Source organism: Cervus elaphus, chromosome 20 (assembly GCF_910594005.1).
Source record: "Cervus elaphus chromosome 20, mCerEla1.1, whole genome shotgun sequence".
Classification (NCBI taxonomy): domain Eukaryota; kingdom Metazoa; phylum Chordata; class Mammalia; order Artiodactyla; family Cervidae; genus Cervus; species Cervus elaphus.
The window spans coordinates 40,623,701-40,640,532 of record NC_057834.1 but is presented as its reverse complement, the minus strand read 5'-3'; the positions used below and the strand labels follow the sequence as shown (position 1 = coordinate 40,640,532).

The 16,832-nt window shown below is 37.6% G+C and overlaps 3 long non-coding RNA genes across 3 annotated transcripts in view; all 3 read right to left on the bottom strand.

Moving 5' to 3' along the window:
• Positions 1–377: 377 nt before the first annotated feature.
• The window catches only part of LOC122677944, a 30,419-nt gene continuing 13,964 nt past the window's right edge, over positions 378–16,832 (bottom strand). The window contains exon 3 of the long non-coding RNA XR_006335959.1: positions 378–445. This is a non-coding gene — a long non-coding RNA (uncharacterized LOC122677944). The remainder of the gene's footprint in view (positions 446–16,832) is intronic.
• LOC122677941 lies at positions 8,968–10,396 on the bottom strand. Its single transcript, XR_006335957.1, has 2 exons — positions 10,316–10,396; positions 8,968–9,592 (listed from the first exon to the last, which is right to left on the bottom strand). It is a non-coding gene; the product is annotated as an uncharacterized LOC122677941 (long non-coding RNA).
• Positions 14,455–15,824, bottom strand: LOC122677942. Its single transcript, XR_006335958.1, has 2 exons — positions 15,780–15,824; positions 14,455–15,050 (listed from the first exon to the last, which is right to left on the bottom strand). It is a non-coding gene; the product is annotated as an uncharacterized LOC122677942 (long non-coding RNA).

The window sequence follows — 16,832 nt, the reverse complement described above, 5'->3', positions numbered from 1 at the left end:
TTATCCTAAATACCTTTTTGTTTAATTGGTAGGTAAGGTCTACCAAGTAAACAGTGCCACCTAGAACAAAAATCAACTAGCCAAACAGGGAAAAAATGTGCTACCTTTTTAAAAGAAAATTTATAAACTTTTAGTTTTATTTTGGAGTATAACTAATTAACAGTGTTGTGATAGTTTCAGGTAGACAGCAAAGGGACTCCACCATATATGTACATGTATCCATTCTCTCCAAACCCTTCTTCCATCCAGGCTGCCATGTAACTATCTTTATTAGTCTTCATGGCAGCATGGGTAAGCCACTACAATGAACACCCTCTAAGCTGTTGGCTTCCCTGGTGGCTCAGATGGTAAAGAATCTGCCTCCAATGCTGGAGACCTGGGTTCAATCCCTGAGTCAGAAAGATCTCCTGGAGAAGGGAATTGCTACCCACTCCAGTATTCTGGCCTGGAGAATTCCATAGACAGAGGAGCCTGGTGGACTACAGTCTGTGGGGTCACAAAGAGTTGAACATGACTGAAGCGACTAACATTTTCAAGTTGTTGTTGCGGCACTATCCAGTAGAAATTATTTCTTTTCCTTTTCTTTTTTTTTCCTTATCTTTCTTCCTTTTTTTTTTTTTTTTCTTTTTTCTGGCCATACTATGAGGGTTGCAGGACTGTAGTTCCCTGACCAAGATTTAAACCTGGGCCACAGCAGTGAAGGCATGAAGTACTAAACAATGGGCAGCCAGGGAATTCCCAGAAGTTATTTCTTACTCATTTCCAATTCCAGTGTGAATTTGCAAGGTCTTTGCTCCATTCAGTCAAAGGGAGCCAGGTTCCTTCCATTGTATGGTCTTACCATCACCGAGGGCCTTGTTCTCTTCTGAATTCCAGATATAAGAAAAGGGCAATAGATTGAGTAAGAGAAAAGATAGCCTTGTTTTTATTCATTGGCTTGACTCAAAATTAGTCACAAGGCCCTATCTACCTCAGAAAGTCAAGAAATTTAGTTTATCAGTGTGCCCAAAAAAAAAGAGGAAAGTAGAAACTGGAGAGCTCTTCAAGCTACTGTCACAGGCTATGCTTGTGGTATTCAAAGATCTGTTTACTCCTTTTGGTTCCTATGCAGAGCACAGTCCCCAAGGAAGAAACATCATAGTTTCATCTCACTCAAAATATAAAGCCTCTGGATGGCTTGTAATTATCTCTACCATATCTTCCTATGGTTTCTATTGGTTCATCAGACTATGAGGTAAGCAGATGAACCATTTCTTTCTGTTACCCAGGAACCAAGGGTGAAACAGATACAGGAAAACTAAATAGAAACTACTATATGCAAGAGGAAATAATGGGAAGACTCATAGCAGTCAGGCCTTAGTTTCCTGAATTCAGTTCTGTGAATATTGTGAAGCCATATGACACCACCCTTGTGGCAAAAAGCGAAGAAGAACTAAAGAGCCTCTTAATGAAAGTGAAAGAGAAGAGTGAAAAAGTTGGCTTAAAACTTAACAATCAGAAAACAAAGATCATGGCATGCTGTCCCATCACTTCAAGGCAAATAGATGGGGAAACAATGGAAATAGCAAGAGACTTTATTTTGGGGGTGCTCCAAAATCACTGCAGATGGTGACTGCAGCCATGAAATTGAAAGATGCTTGCTCCTTGGAAGAAAACTATGACCAACCTTGACAGCATATTAAAAAGCAGAGACATCACTTTGCCAACAAAGGTCCATCTAGTCAAAGCTATGGTTTTTCCAGTAGTCATGTATGGATGTGAGAGTTAGACTATATAGAAAGCTGAGCACCAAAGAATTGATGCTTTTGAACTGTGGTGTTGGAGAAGACTCTTGAGAGTCCCTCAGACTACAAGGAGATCAAACCAATCAATTAGAAAGGAAATCAGTCCTGAATGCTCATTGGAAGGACTGATGCTGAAGCTGAAATTCCAATCATTTGACCACCTGATGCGAAGAACTGACTCATTGGAAAAGACCTTGATCCTCGGAAAGATTGAAGGCAGGAGGAGAAGGGGATAACTTCTCCTTGGTCAGACACGACCAAGCGACTTTCACAGAAGTACATAACTTTCTGGTTTCTGTCTATTATCTTGTGTGCTTTATTGTTGATTTATTCAAATTGTTTGTCCATTTTTAACAGTTATTTTTTTTTTCATTTTATTGTTGTTTTAAGTATTCTTATATACTCTGGATAAAAGTCCTTAATCAAATTTATGGCTTACAAATAAATATTCTTTCATTCTTTGGGTTATCTACTCATTCTCTCAAGTGTAAGTGAAAGTGAAAGTGATTCAGTCATGTCCAACTCTTTGCTACCTCATGGACTATATAATCCATGGAATTCTCCAGGCCAGAATAGTGCAGTGAATATTTTCCCTTCTCCAGGGGATCTTCCCAACCCAGGGATCAAACCCAGGTCTTCCACATTACAGGCAGATTCTTTACAGCTGAGCCACAAGGGAAACCCTAGAACACTGGAGTGGGTAGCCTATCCCTTCTGCAGTGGATCTTCCCAACCCAGAAATCAAGCTGGGGTCTCCTACATTGCAGGCAGATTCTTTACCAACTGAGCAGGTGTACTTGAAAATGCAAAAGAGTTTTTAAATTTTGATAAGCTCAATCTATTTTTTTTTCTTTCTAATATTGAACTTTTGGTATCAGAGCTAAGAAACCATTGCCTAATTAATGGCCATGAAGATTTACTTTTACATTTTTGCTAAATTTTATTTTTCCTACTTACACTTAGTTCTATGATCCATTTTGAATTAATTTTTATATATATATTATGAGGTAATGGTCCAACTTCATTCTTTCACCTATAGATATTGAGTTGTCCCAGTACCATTTGTTAAAAAGACTACTCTTTCCCCAATTAAATTGTCTTGCCACTCTTGTCAAACTCAATTGATCATAAATGTAACAATTTGTTTCTGAACTTCTTATGCTAGTGTCACAAGCCTGCACTACTGTATCTTTGTGGAAAGTTTTGAAATTAGGATGTGCGAATCCTTTAACTTTGTGGGGGGTTTCTGAGATTATTTTGGCTATTTTGGGCCCCTTGCATTTCTATTTGAGTTTTAGGATCTGCTTGTCAATTTCTGCAAAAGAGGGAGCAAGGATTCTTGTAGAAACTTTGTGAATTTGTAGATCAATTTAGGGAGTGTTACCATCTTAACAATATTAAACCTTCCAATTCATGAATGCAAAGCATCTTTTCATTTATCTTCTTGAATTTCTTTCAGTCATCTTTTGTAGCTTTCAGTGTATAAGTGTTGCATGTGTTTATTTTATTCCAGTTGTTTTTTAATGCTATTGTGAAAGAAATCACTCTACTTTCACATTCAGATTATTCATTACTTGTGTAAAGACATATAACTGATTTATGCATACTGATATTGTATCCTGTACAATTGTATTGTATCAGCAATCTCACTGAACTTGCTTATTCATTCTAATACTATTTCATGTGTGAATTCCTTAAGGTTATCTACATACAGATCATGCAGTCTACAAATAGAAAACATTTTATATCTTCCTCTCCAATCTGGATATCTTTTTTTCTTACCTATTTGCCCTAGCAAGAACTTTCTGTACAATATTTAATAGTTTAGTAGACATGGCAAGAATACACAACTTTGTACTATTCCTGACATTGGTGAGAATGCATCTAGTCGTTCACCATTAAGTATGATGTTGCCTGTGGGTCTTTCATAGATGATCTTTATGAAGTTAACAAATTTTCTTTCTATTTCAACTTGATTTTTTTTTCTTTTTATCATGAAAGGACATTATATTTTGTCAAATGCCTACTGAAATGGTTGTGTTTTTTGTTTTTATTTTATGAATATGCTGCATTGCATTGATTGATACTGTATGTTCAAACAACCTTGCATTCCAGGAATAAACTCCTCTTGCTCATGGTGTATAATCTTTCATACGTGGTAATGGATTTAGTTTGCTAGTATTTTATGGAGGATTTTTTAACCTATATCCTTAAAGAATATTTATTTCTTCCCTTGTGATGTCATTTCTGGTAATAAGCCTCATATAATGAGCTGGTAAATGGCCCCTTGTTTTCTACATTTTAAAATTATTTTTAATTATAGTAAATACACATAATATTAAATATTTCATCTTAAACCATTTTTAAAGGTGCAGTTCTATGGCATTAAGTCCTTCTATTCTATTTTTTGCAAAAGTTCATAAAAGGGTTATGCTATTTGTAATATAAATATTAGGTAGACTTTGACAATGCAACCATCTGGGCCAAGGTCATCCTCTGTGGACATTTTTTTGCATTATTAATGTTATCTCTTTATTTGCTACAGATATTCAGATTTTCTACACTTTCGTGAACGCATTTCCATACTTTGCATCTTACTTGGAATATATCCATTTCATCTATGTTTTCTAATTTGTTAGTGTTCATGGTCAGTGCTCAGAGTATTCTCTTAAGTCCTTTTATTTCTTTAAGATCAGCAGTGTTGTCTCCTCTTCTTTGCTGATTTCAGAAACCTGATCCTTCTATCTTTTTGTCTTGATCAGTATCCCCATGGGTTGTCAATTTTGTTGATTCTTTCAAAGAACCAACATGTTATTTTTATTTCTTCTTTTGTTTTTCTATTTTTAAATTCATTTATTTCTGTTCTAGTGTATATTATTTTGACTTTTCTCTTTGCTGTTCTTTGCCTTAAAGTTCTATAAGGTCATTGATTTGAGATTTTTCATCACTTTTAATATAAATATTTCCAGCCGTAAATATCTCTTTATGCACAACATTATGTGTATCGCACAAGATTTTGTATGCTGTCTTTTCATTTTCATTCCTGACAAAGCATTTTCTAATTTTACTTGTAATTTATTCTTTGAGCAATTGATTGTTTGGAATGTGTTGCTGAACCCATGGAACTCACAGAAACAGAGTAGAACTGTGGTTAACAGGGACTGAGGGATGCGGCAAAAGTGGAGATGCTTGGCAAAGGGAATAAGTCTTCAGTTATAACATGAAGAAGCCCTGGGAGTCTAACATACAGTGTTGTGCACTTGAAACTTGCTGATAAAGAAGACCTTAAGCATTCTGACCACACACATAAGCGTGTGTGCGCGCACACACACACACACACACACACTCACACACTCTTAAATGGTTATTATTGAGGTAATTTATAAGTAAACTCATAGTGGTAATCATTGCACAAAGTATGCATAGGTCAAATCATCACATTATACACTGTAAATATATACAGTTTTTTCCCATTTTTATTTTTTATTTTAATTGGAGTCTAATTACTTTACAATATTATGGTGGTTTTTGCCATACATTCCCATGAATCAGCCATGGGTGTACACGAGTTCCCCATCCTGACCCTCCCTCCACCTCCCTCCCTATCCCATCCCTCAAGATTATCCCAGTACACCAGCCCTGAGCACCCTGCCTCATGTGTTGAACCTGGACTGGCGATCTATTTCACATATGATAATATACATGCTTCAATGCTGTTCTCTAAATCATCCCACCCTCGCCTTCTCCCACAGAGTCCAACAGTCTGTTCTTTACATCTGTGTCTCTTTTTCTGTCTCTCCATAGGGTCATCATTACCACTTTTCTAAATTCCATATGTATGTGTTAGTATACTGTACTGGTGTTTTTCTTTCTGACTTACTTCACTCTGCATAATAGGCTCTAGTTTCATCCACCTCATTAGAACTGATTCAAATGCATTCTTTTTTATGACTGAGTAATATTCCATCATGTATAAGTACCACACCTTTCTTATCCATTCGTATACCAATGGACATCTAGGTTGCTTCCATGTCCAGGCTATTGTAAACAGTGTTGTGATGAACACTGGGGTACACGTGTTTCTTTCAATTCTGGTTTCCTTGGTGTGTGTGGCCAGCAGTGGGATTGCTGGGTCATATGGCAATTCTATTTCCAGTTTTTTAAGGAATCTCCACACTGTTCTCCATAGTGGCTGTACTAGTTTGCATTCCCACCAACAGTGTAAGAGAGTCCCCTTTACTCCGCACCCTCTCCAGCATTTATTGTTTGTAGATTTTTGGATAGCAGCCATTCTGATTGGTGTGAGATGGTACCTCATTGTGGTTTTGATTTGCATTTCTCTGATCATGAGTGATGTTGAACATTTTTTCATGTGTTTGTTAGCCATCTGTATGTCTTCTTTGGAGAAACATCTGTTTAGTTCTTAGGCATTTTTTGATTGGGTTATTTTTCTAGAATTGAGCTGCAGGGGTTGTTTGTTTATTTTTGAGATTAATTCTTTGTCCGTTGCTTCATTTGCTATTATTTTCTCCCATTCTGAAGGCTGTCTTTTCACCTCGATTATAGTTTCCTTCATTATGCAAAAGCCTTTAAGTTAATTATGTCCCATTTGTTTATTTTTGCTTTTACTTCCATTATTCTGGGAGGTGGGTCATAGAGGATCTTGCTGTGGTTTATGTCAGAGAGTGTTTTGCCTACGTTTTCCTCTAGGAGTTTTATAGTTTCTGGTTTTACCTTTAGATCTTTAATCCATTTTGAGTTTATTTTTGTGTATGGTGTTAGAAAGTGTTCTAGTTTCATTCTTTTACAAGTGGTTGACCAGTTTTTCCAGCACCACTTGTTAAAGAGAGTGTCTTTTCTCCATTGTATATTCTTGCCTCCTTTGTTAAAGATAAGGTGTCCATAGGTGTGTGGATTTACCTCTGGGCTTTCTATTTTGTTCCATTGATCTATGTTTTTGTCTTTGTGCCAGTACCATACTGTCTTGATGACTGTTGCTTTGTAGTAGAGCCTGAAGATAGTAAATATATACAATTTAAACTGTCAGTTATATCTCAATTAAGCTGGGGGGGGGGAAATGAAAGAATAACCACCATACCATAGAGTAACAAAGTTTGAAAATTTCTGTGTTCCTTCTCTTCCTTACCTCTGTTAGACTCTGATACTATTCTCTGAGAGAGGTTCCCCCATCCATTATTCTCTGTGGGTCTGGTGTCCATCTCATAGCAGTTGTATCCTTTTATTTATCTGTACTGACATCTGAAATGGGTAGTGTGGAAGGTAGGGAAAGGAGGCCTGGAAAATTATTTCTATTCTTGAAAAGTCAAAGTCTTTTTAGTTTTGGTACATAGTATATTTAGCTATCAATTCCCTTAAAAACTTATTAGACACCCAATAGGTTTCACTCCTTTAATCATTTCTATGTTTTAGGGACCACACTTAGGTCCTTTCCTAGAAGTAGTTTTGTGGCTTGATTTATTTTGCATTCTTTCCTTCTGAACATAATAGAGCTACCACGAGGCACCCTGGCACACAGATAGAAAGACTACAACTTATTTCTCTTTTCTCTCTTGTTATAGTCAACTGAAAGTGGATCTAAAGTTCATAACCACTTCTAATCTCATCTCTTCGTCTTTGGAGCTTACAAGTGGTGCATTTTTCTAACTCAACAAAGTTTTTAATTTCTGGGCTACACTCTTTTCTTTTCATTTCTGACCTGTAAACTAAACAATTATTTTCTGAACATAAGTCCACTGAAATACCATGGTGAACACAACAAGCTACCAACATTCAGTTTGCCTTCCAAGTTACCTCTATAGCAACGATTTTGCCATTGAATATCGTGTACCACCACATTTATGTTTTTGAGTGTCAGTTTTCTTGCCAACCTACTCCAGACTCTTAAGCCATGGCCACATATTTAAGATTTGTTACAACAACACCTTACCTCTAGGAACTAATTTCTGTGTCAGGTCAAATAACACTAGCTACAGAAAAGACAACTCCCAGTTATTGGTACTTTTCCGCCCCCGACACACGTCATAGTCTGAGGAGGATTGAGCTGTAATCTGGAATCTTTCTCCATCTTCAGTTCTATTATCACAGAATCCTTTAATTCTAGCTTTGTGAGTCAAGAATGTAGATAAAGAAAAGTCCTTTTAATCTTAAGTATATTTAGGCATAGTATGATTTAATACAAAGACTTTATCATTTTTAAAAATAATATCCTATTTATCAGTGTGTGTGTGAGTGTATGGTCTGAGTTGACTATTCTCTAAATGGAAACTTAGAACCACAAAAAAAGATATACTTAAGCAAAATATCCCTCATTTCCCAGCTTACTTGATAGTAGGCTAAGCACCCAGAAAAAAAAAAAGGTACTTAGCAACTGTAATTTTACAAATCTAAACATTGCCAAAACCAATGTGTTCTTCAATAAAAAAATAATCTCAGAAGTGAAAACATATAGACGGACCCGGATGAGTTGTTAGAGAAAGAAGAGCAGGTGGTACGCAAGGAGAGGAGACAGCACTTTGCCTGGTAAGGATCATTTTTTTTTTTTTAATTTCTCTTTCTTCTCCACTACCTATGTTTTAAAAACCACTATAATTTTATGCAAAAATACTCCAGTATTTCCCCCAAATTCTATATTTGCAGTATCACATTAAAAATAAGGTTAATGAAGAAGAAAAAGAACAACAAATTAGGAAAGAGTAATAAAGTTTAAGAATCTTTCTGTTTGCTATACTAGTTATGTCTGAGCCACTTTCCTGCTGGAACAAGTATGGTGGTGATGCTGATGACAGTAGTGATGCTGGTGATGACTAAGACAATGGCGATTTACTGCCTCGCTAAGGGCTAACTCTGCATCTAGCAATGTGCCAACTAAATTAAACACATTCATTTAATTTGCATGCCCCAGACGAGTGAGCAATATGTCTAAGATTTTTCCCCACTTTTTAGTAAAGAAGCAAAAACCCTGAGGAGTTTAAAATTTCTCAAATCAATCTTCAATTAAATAAGTAATATGGATTAGAAATTATATAAAAATAGCCTGTTATGTCACTCAAAATTCAGGCAACAATGATGGTGAGATCCTGAACCTTGGTATCAAAGAAGAATACAAATAAACCAAAACAATTATATTGTATTACTAAAAGCAACTTTTAAATGAAAGAAAGCATTTTTAACATCACACAAAGGAATTCTACTTTATTCAGGAGGTAGAGGATAAGTAACAATTTCCCAGCCTGTAGAAACCCCTGCCCAGGTGACAGACACAGAAGACAGTGAGTGAATCCTCTGATGGGACCCAGGAGAAGAGCTGCTGTTCTTCCTTCTGAAACTTTGTGATGCTTTCTTGGGCACTTCCAAGAGCAAAGCAGTATAGCAACTTCAGAAAGGAAACCTCTAGCTGTCTGAAATCACCACAGGCGTATTGTTGGCTGAAGCGTGGAGAAACTCCTTCTGTATCCATGATAGGATTTGAAGAGAAGGCGAAGGTAGAGCTGTGGAGCCAGGTGAGTCAACTGTCCTTATCCTTTCCTGATCCAGATAAAAGCTGAAGCTTTTACTTGCACTTGGGTGGGCACTTCTCTTGGCATTGTTGGGGAGGTGGCACAGGAGGGCATTTCTGCTGGCACTGAGGAGGTGGGCATGGCTCAGGGCACTTTGGAGGTGGGCAGGGCTCAGGGCACTTTGGAGGTGGGCAAGGCTCAGGGCACTTGGGTGGACACACCACTGGAGGTGGCTGGCAGGGCTGCTTGCACTGCTGCTGCTGCTGAGACATCTTTCTGGAGTCTTAGAATCTGAAAGAAATTACATGACAGTGTTCACAAGAAGGAATTCCTACAGAAGGACACGGCAAAAATTATGTAATGCCATCAGCTAGTAAACAATCTCTAAGAATGTGCTTTAATTTCTTTAATCCCTTTTAATGAATTTCTGGCTTCTCTCGCTCTCTTAGGAAATTGTTTCATCAGTCCAGAGAAAACCTTCTCTTTGCTCATACAAATTTTCTAAAGAAAATATTTTTGTTTGAAAGAACAAAGCAGTAATTTGGTTGTTTTTTTTTAATTAAAACAACACATTCAAAAAAAGTCCATCACAAATTCTAAAATCTGGGGCAAGCTCACAAGCAATTCCTATCTTCATTATCTCTCATGAGATCCCAGCAGTATGACGTGTACAGAGCAAAGGGCCACCAGAAAGGATACAAGGGCCTCATACTTTCTAGGATAAATGCCTCTTTAATCACAACAGAAGGACACCAAAATGATATCAAAGAAGGAAAAATACTTTCTTCTTTATCTCTTAATGTCAAAGATTTCCTATTAACTTCTTTTTCAGTAAGGAAATTCAAACTCTCTACCAGAAACCTAATAAATACAGCGTACAAATTCCAAGTTCCCATCCACTAAGGAGCATTAAACACTTGATCATAACTTTGGACCCACTAAATTTGATGCCTCCAGCATAAATTCAATATTCGAGATCCCAAGAACAAAACAGAATGGAAGAATCAGACTCACCAGGTTCTCCAAAGTCTATCAGGACTTGAGTAGCAGGAGGATGGCAGTGATGCAGCAGAGGGCCTTTTTATTGGGGCTTTCTGCCCCACCCAGGGGGAAGTGGAGCTGCCAAAATGGGCCTGGTTCAGTTATTTCCCAACCAAAATGCAAATCCATCCATAACTGGCTTGACAGGGACTTCAAAAAGAGGAATGCCCTGCTCCAGGATCTCCTCACTGGATTATGTTCTCATGACTCACAGAGTCTCTGCCTAGCTCTTAGTTTCAGGAATTTAGGACAGAAGGATTTGCGGGGGTTGGGGGGGGGGTGTTCTCTAACTTGTCATCAAGGCTCCTTTTCTTGATCAGAGGATATGATCTTTTCTGTCTTTCACCTTCCTTGAAATATAAAACTGTTTGCTTTGTCCACTTGAACTGGTTGCCATTCTAGTCTACGTTCTGGGTTGCAAAGAGCCTGGCTATCTGGGACCTTTCTCTCTACCTCAGACTCTTCTTACAATGCATTTCCCCTTGATCCCTGGCCTGGTAATCTAAAGTATCCTTGCTTCTAAAATAAACTGAGGGCAGATCATCATCAGGTTGCAGTTCATCTCACCAGCCTTCCCATCATACTAGACAGACACCTTCAGTAAAGTGGGAACCCTCTAGGGTCCTTCTTTCACTGCTTTGCTCCACGGAATATAGGACATCAAGAAGATTCTTGTGACCTTTATAAACCTGTCTCACCTTGAATCACAGGAAATTCACTACAAGTTTAGCATCACCTACTATAATCAGATATTGTGGCAGCTCAGATCTTAGACCTATGATAGAAAGCAGGCTTTTTACTCATAACTCCCCAACATGACCTACCACCTGCTCCTACATAATTTCTCCAACTGATCTCTTTTTATTTCTTCAACTTTTGAGAAATTTTCAAAGATTGTTCAAATTTTCCTGCCTCTTTGAAATTATTGAAAAACCCAATCTAAAATGTAATACTATTCAAATGGCTACTTTTTTATATATTTACTATTTGTTAATTATTGAAACACATGTTTCTTGACATCAAATCTAGTGGTAGATTTAAGAGAAAGTTGGAATCACTTTATTAATAATTCAGTGATTGAAGTTAATTGTCATTCATATAAAACTTTTCATTATTAATAATAATTTTATGATAATTTTAACCTTTACATTTTCCATATTGGCCACAGTGGTGTATATGTGAAATAAACCTATTTTTCACTCTTCGTTTTTTTGCCTGTTTATTTTTTAATTTTTTCTATTTTTTTTTTTCAATTTTCATTTTATACTAGAGTATAACCAATTAACAGTGTGGTGACAGTTTCAGGTGGACAGCAAAGAGACCCAGCCATATATTTGCATGTACCCATTCTCCCCCAAACTCACCCATCCAGGCTGCCACATAACATTGATCTTCTCTACTTTTTCTGTACAATTTGCCAGTTTGCTGGGAAGAAAGTTTGATGGTTAATTTATAGATCAACTTGACTGACACAGGATACCCAGATATTTGGTCAAACATTATTCTGGATTTTTTTTTCAAAGGATGCTTTTGGTTAGGGTTAATATTTATCAGTGGCCTGAGTAAAGGGGCTTGCCTTCTAAAAGGTGGGTAGTCCTCACTGAAAGCCTGAATAGAACAAGGCTGACCCTCCTCCAGGTAAGAGATAATTCCCCTGTCTAATGGACTTCCAGAAAGTTTTCACCTCTACAAACTTCAAATTTTCCAGAATTCGTAATCTCTCTCTACCTCTCTCTCTCTCTCTCTCTCTCTCTCTCTATATATATATATATATATATATATAATTTCAATATTTCATCTGCCATTTTATGTACATGACTGACTATGGCCAATGAAATTAAAAATTCCAACAGTTAGCATAAAAAAGTTAAAATTAAAGATATTAATATTATATGATACTTGTGATGTGTAATTAACACAAATATAATGAACTTTTAGGAAATAACTGAAGTTCAGAAAACAATGCCCAACCCTGGCAAAGCTTTTATTTGTGCCTTTTCACAGATTTAGCAGTCAACAGTTCTTCTTTAGCGCCTATCTTCTATCCTGGATGTGAGTTATACTCTTTTCTGTGCTGTCCCCTTGGGCACTGAAGCTGTCTCTTATGGGCCATGGTTGGTGAGGGGCCCTGTCAGATTTAGGAAAAAATTTACAATGCTAGGTTTATGTTACTGTAGAATGTGGAAATATATTCTTTCTTTTTTTTTTTTTTTTTAATGAATCAGGATGTCCCATCTCATCTGACCCAAACACTTCCCTAGACTGCTACCATGGTCTTAAAATTCTTTTGTCAGGATTTAAAACTCTTTTATTCCATAAGTATCAGGTTTAAATTCTGTGAGAGGAAAAATAAATATTAAATACCATTTAAGATATAAGTAATAGAGAGTTAGGTTTGGGAGAGATAAGAGGGTCAGGGCACTAAAGCTCTGAAATCTAGGTGAAATATGAACTTAGGACTGATCTTATATATTTGCTTTCTTCAACTGCTTCCAAACATGCTTTTGATCTTTAAAAGACAGTAATTTTAAAATTCTGTTTCAATTTGTTTATTCTCTGTCTTCTCCTTCAACCCTCTAGACCCCTTATCTGGCTATATTACACTTCACTCCCAATGTATACCCTCTTAACTGTCCAACATGGTATATTGATGGGTTGTCAATGCTTTTAAAAATAACTTTTTTAATTCTTTTTAAAAAACTTTTAAATTCTTCCTGCAGTCAGTAGGAAGAATTTGTCAACTAACTTGTCTTGGTCAAATAATCAGGAATCTTTTCAAGAACGTGACTTTGTAATGTGAAAGGAAGAAGAAGTGGAGAATAAGGAAGAAGAGGAAAGACATTTGAAACATCTGAAACAGTCACCAGCAATTATGTTCCAGAAGCTGGGACATAGCATATTCCTCTAGCTCAGCAACATCTTCACTGACTGCTGTATATTTTTTAAATATAATGATGAACCATTGTAAAAATGAAATTACATCACAATATATATAATCAGGAAAGCATAAAGCTGTTTTAAAAAAGAGTACCATCATTAAACTGCCAGAAATAATAACTGCTTATATTTTTGCTGTATTTAGTGTTAGAATTTTTTATTTTTCATAAACCCACACACATGTATATATGTCTATAAAGGTTATTGATTTGAGATCTTTCCTCTTTTGTAATATGGATGTTTCCAGCCATAAATTTCTCTGCTTTTATTTTGCATTACATGTATCATTAAAGTTATTGTATGCTGTTTTCATTTCTCCTAAGGTATGTTCTAATTTTATTCATTATTTCTTGTTCAACCCATTGATTATTTAGAAATGTGTTGCCAAACTCAAAGAACTCACAGAAACAGAGGGCAAAATGGTAGTTAGGAGGGACTGAGGGGTGGGGCAAAAGTGGAGATTTTAGGGAAAGGCAACAAACCTTCAGTCACAAGATGAATAAGCTCTGGAAGTCTAATGTACAGCATGGTGACTCAAGTTAATAATACTGTGTTTTGTACTTGCAATTTGCTGAAACAGTAAACCTTAATCATTTTCGCCACACACCCACATACACACATGCTTAATGGTTATTATGGAGGTGATTAATGTGTTAAGTAACCCAATGGTGGTAAACGCACAAAATGTACATATGTCAAATCATCACATTATACATGGTGAAGTGAAGTGAAAGTCACTCAGTTGTGTCCGACTCTTTGCGACCCAAGGACTGTGGCTCACCAGGCTCCTCTGTCCTTGGAATTCTCCAGGCAAGAATACTGGAGTGGGTTGCCATGCCGGTCTCCATACATGGTGAAGATATACAGTGTAATATCTTAGTTATGCCTTAATAAAACTGGGGGCAGAAGAGGTGAAGGAAGAACAACCATACAACATTTTAGCAAAGGGACTGAAATCCTGAGGAATTGTATAAATTGTTCCTCAAATCAATCAAGAAGTGATAATTAAGAAAATAGGATGGGATTTTAAACTATATAGAAATAATCTTTTATATGACTCAAAATTTAGACAACTCTGTTTATGACAGCCTGAACCCTGGCATCAAAGAAAGATAGGAACAAACCAAGATGATGATATGGCATTACTAAAAGCAGGTTTTAAAAGAAAGAAAACATTTTTTAACATCACACAAAGGAACTGTAGTTTATTCAGGAGTGGAGGATAAGTAACAATTGCCCAGCTGGTAGAAACCCCTGCCCAGGTGACAGACACAGAAGACAGTGAGTGAATTCCCTGATGAGACCCAAGAGGAGAGCTGTTGCTTTTCCCTCTGAAGAGCTGTGATGCTTTCTCAGCTGTCCTCCCAGAGGGAAGTGGTGTAGCAACCTCAGGAAGGAAACCTCTGGCTCTCAGAAATCGCCACAGACGTATTGAGGGCTGAAGGATGCAGAAGCTTCTTCTGTATTCATGACAGGATTTGAAGAGATGAAGGTGGACCTGTGGAGCTAGGTGAGTCAACTGTCCTTATCCTTTCCTGATCCAGATACAAGCTGAAGCTTTTACTTGCACTTGGGTGGGCACTTCTCTTGGCATTGTTGGGGAGGTGGCACAGGAGGGCATTTCTGCTGGCATTTTGGAGGTGGGCAAGGCTCAGGGCACTTGGGTGGGCAAGGCTCAGGGCACTTGGGTGGACACACCACTGGAGGTGGCTGGCAGGGCTGCTTGCACTGCTGCTGCTGCTGCTGAGACATCTTTCTGGAATCTTACAATCTGAAAGAAATTACATGACAGTGTTCACAAGAAAGAACTGCTACAGAAGGACGTGGCAAAAAAATTGCGTAATACCGTCTGAGAGTATCCAGACTCTAAGAATGTGCTTTAATCTCTTTAATCCCTTTTAATGAGTTTCTGGCTTCTCTCCCCCTTTTAGGAAATTGTATCATCAGCCCAGAGAAAACCTTCCCTTTTCTCATATAATTTTTCCAAAGGAAATATCTTGGTTTTAAAGAACCAAGCAATGGCTTTTGGGTTTGTTTTATGAAAACATCTTCAAAAGAGGGCATCACAAGTTCTAAAACCCTGGGCAAGCTCACAAGCAATTCCTATCTTCATTATCTCTCATGAGGTCCCAGCAATATGACATGTACAGAGCAAAGGGCCACCAGGAGGATACAAGGGCCTCATACTTTCTAAGATAAATGCCTGTGAAATCACAAGAGAGGGACACCAAAAAGATATCAAAAAAGAAAAAAATACTTTCTTCTTTACCTTGTAATGTCAAAGATTTCTTATTAATGTCTTTTTCAATAGAAGAACTCAATCTCTGTACCAGAAACCTAATAAACACAGCATACGATTTTGCCCAAATTCCAAGTTCCCATCCAGTAAGTACTATTAAACCCATGATTGTAACTTTGAACCCATGAAACTTGCTGTCTCCAGCATAAGTTCAACATTCAGGAGCCCAAGAACAAAGTAGAACTGAAGAATCAGACTCACCAGGTTCTCCACAGTCTATGGATTTGAGTAGCAGAATGGTGGTGGTGCAGCAGAGGGCCTCTTTATTGGGGCTCACTGCCCCTCCCAGGGGGAAGTGGAGCTGCCAAAACTTGCTGATCCAATCATTTCCCAGCCAAAATGCAAATCCATCCATAACTGGCTTGGTAGGGACTACAAAATCAGGAAATGTCCTGCTCCAGGATCTTATCACTGGATTATGTTCTCATGACTCATAGAATCCCTACCTTAGCTTTCAGTTTCAGCGGTTTAGGGTAGTGGAAGGATTTGCGGAGTTCTCTAACTTGTAATCAAAGCCTCTCTTTCTTGTTTGGGGATGAAGACCCTTTGATATCTTTCATGTTCTGTGAATTACAAAACTGCTTGCCTTGTTCTGCTTGAACTGGTTGCCATTTTGCAGTACATAGTGGGTTGCAAAGAACCTAGCTACCTGGTGAAGACTTTCTCTTTACTTCAAGTTCTTATAGTGCTTTTCCCCTTGATCCATGACCTACTAATCTAACTTTCCTTTATTCTAAATTGACTGACTGCAGGTTGCAGATCATCTCACCAACTTTCCCATCCTGATACGTAGACACATTCAGTAAAGTGGTGACATCTAGGGTCCTCCTTTCACTACTTTGCTCCTTCAAATAATGAATACCAGCCGAGCAAATTCCTATGCCCAAATATTTGGTCAAATATTATTCTGGGTGTTACTCTAAGGATGTTTTTGAATGAGATTAATATTCATCAGTGGACTGAGTAAAGGAAGTTGCCTCTGTAAGGTGGATCAGCCTCAAACAATCCATCGAAAGCCTGAATAGAACAAAATCTGACCCTCCTGCAGGTAAGAGACAATTCCCCTGCCTGATGGACTTCCACCAGGGTTTTTGGATCTGCAGATTTTGAAGTTGCCAGTCTTCATCATCTCATCATATCTCTCTCTTTTTCACTCTCTCTCTCTCTCTCTGGGAAGTATGGGCTTCCCAGGTAGTGCTAGTGGTAAAGAACCCATCTGCTAATGCAGGAGACACAAGAGACACGGGTTCAACC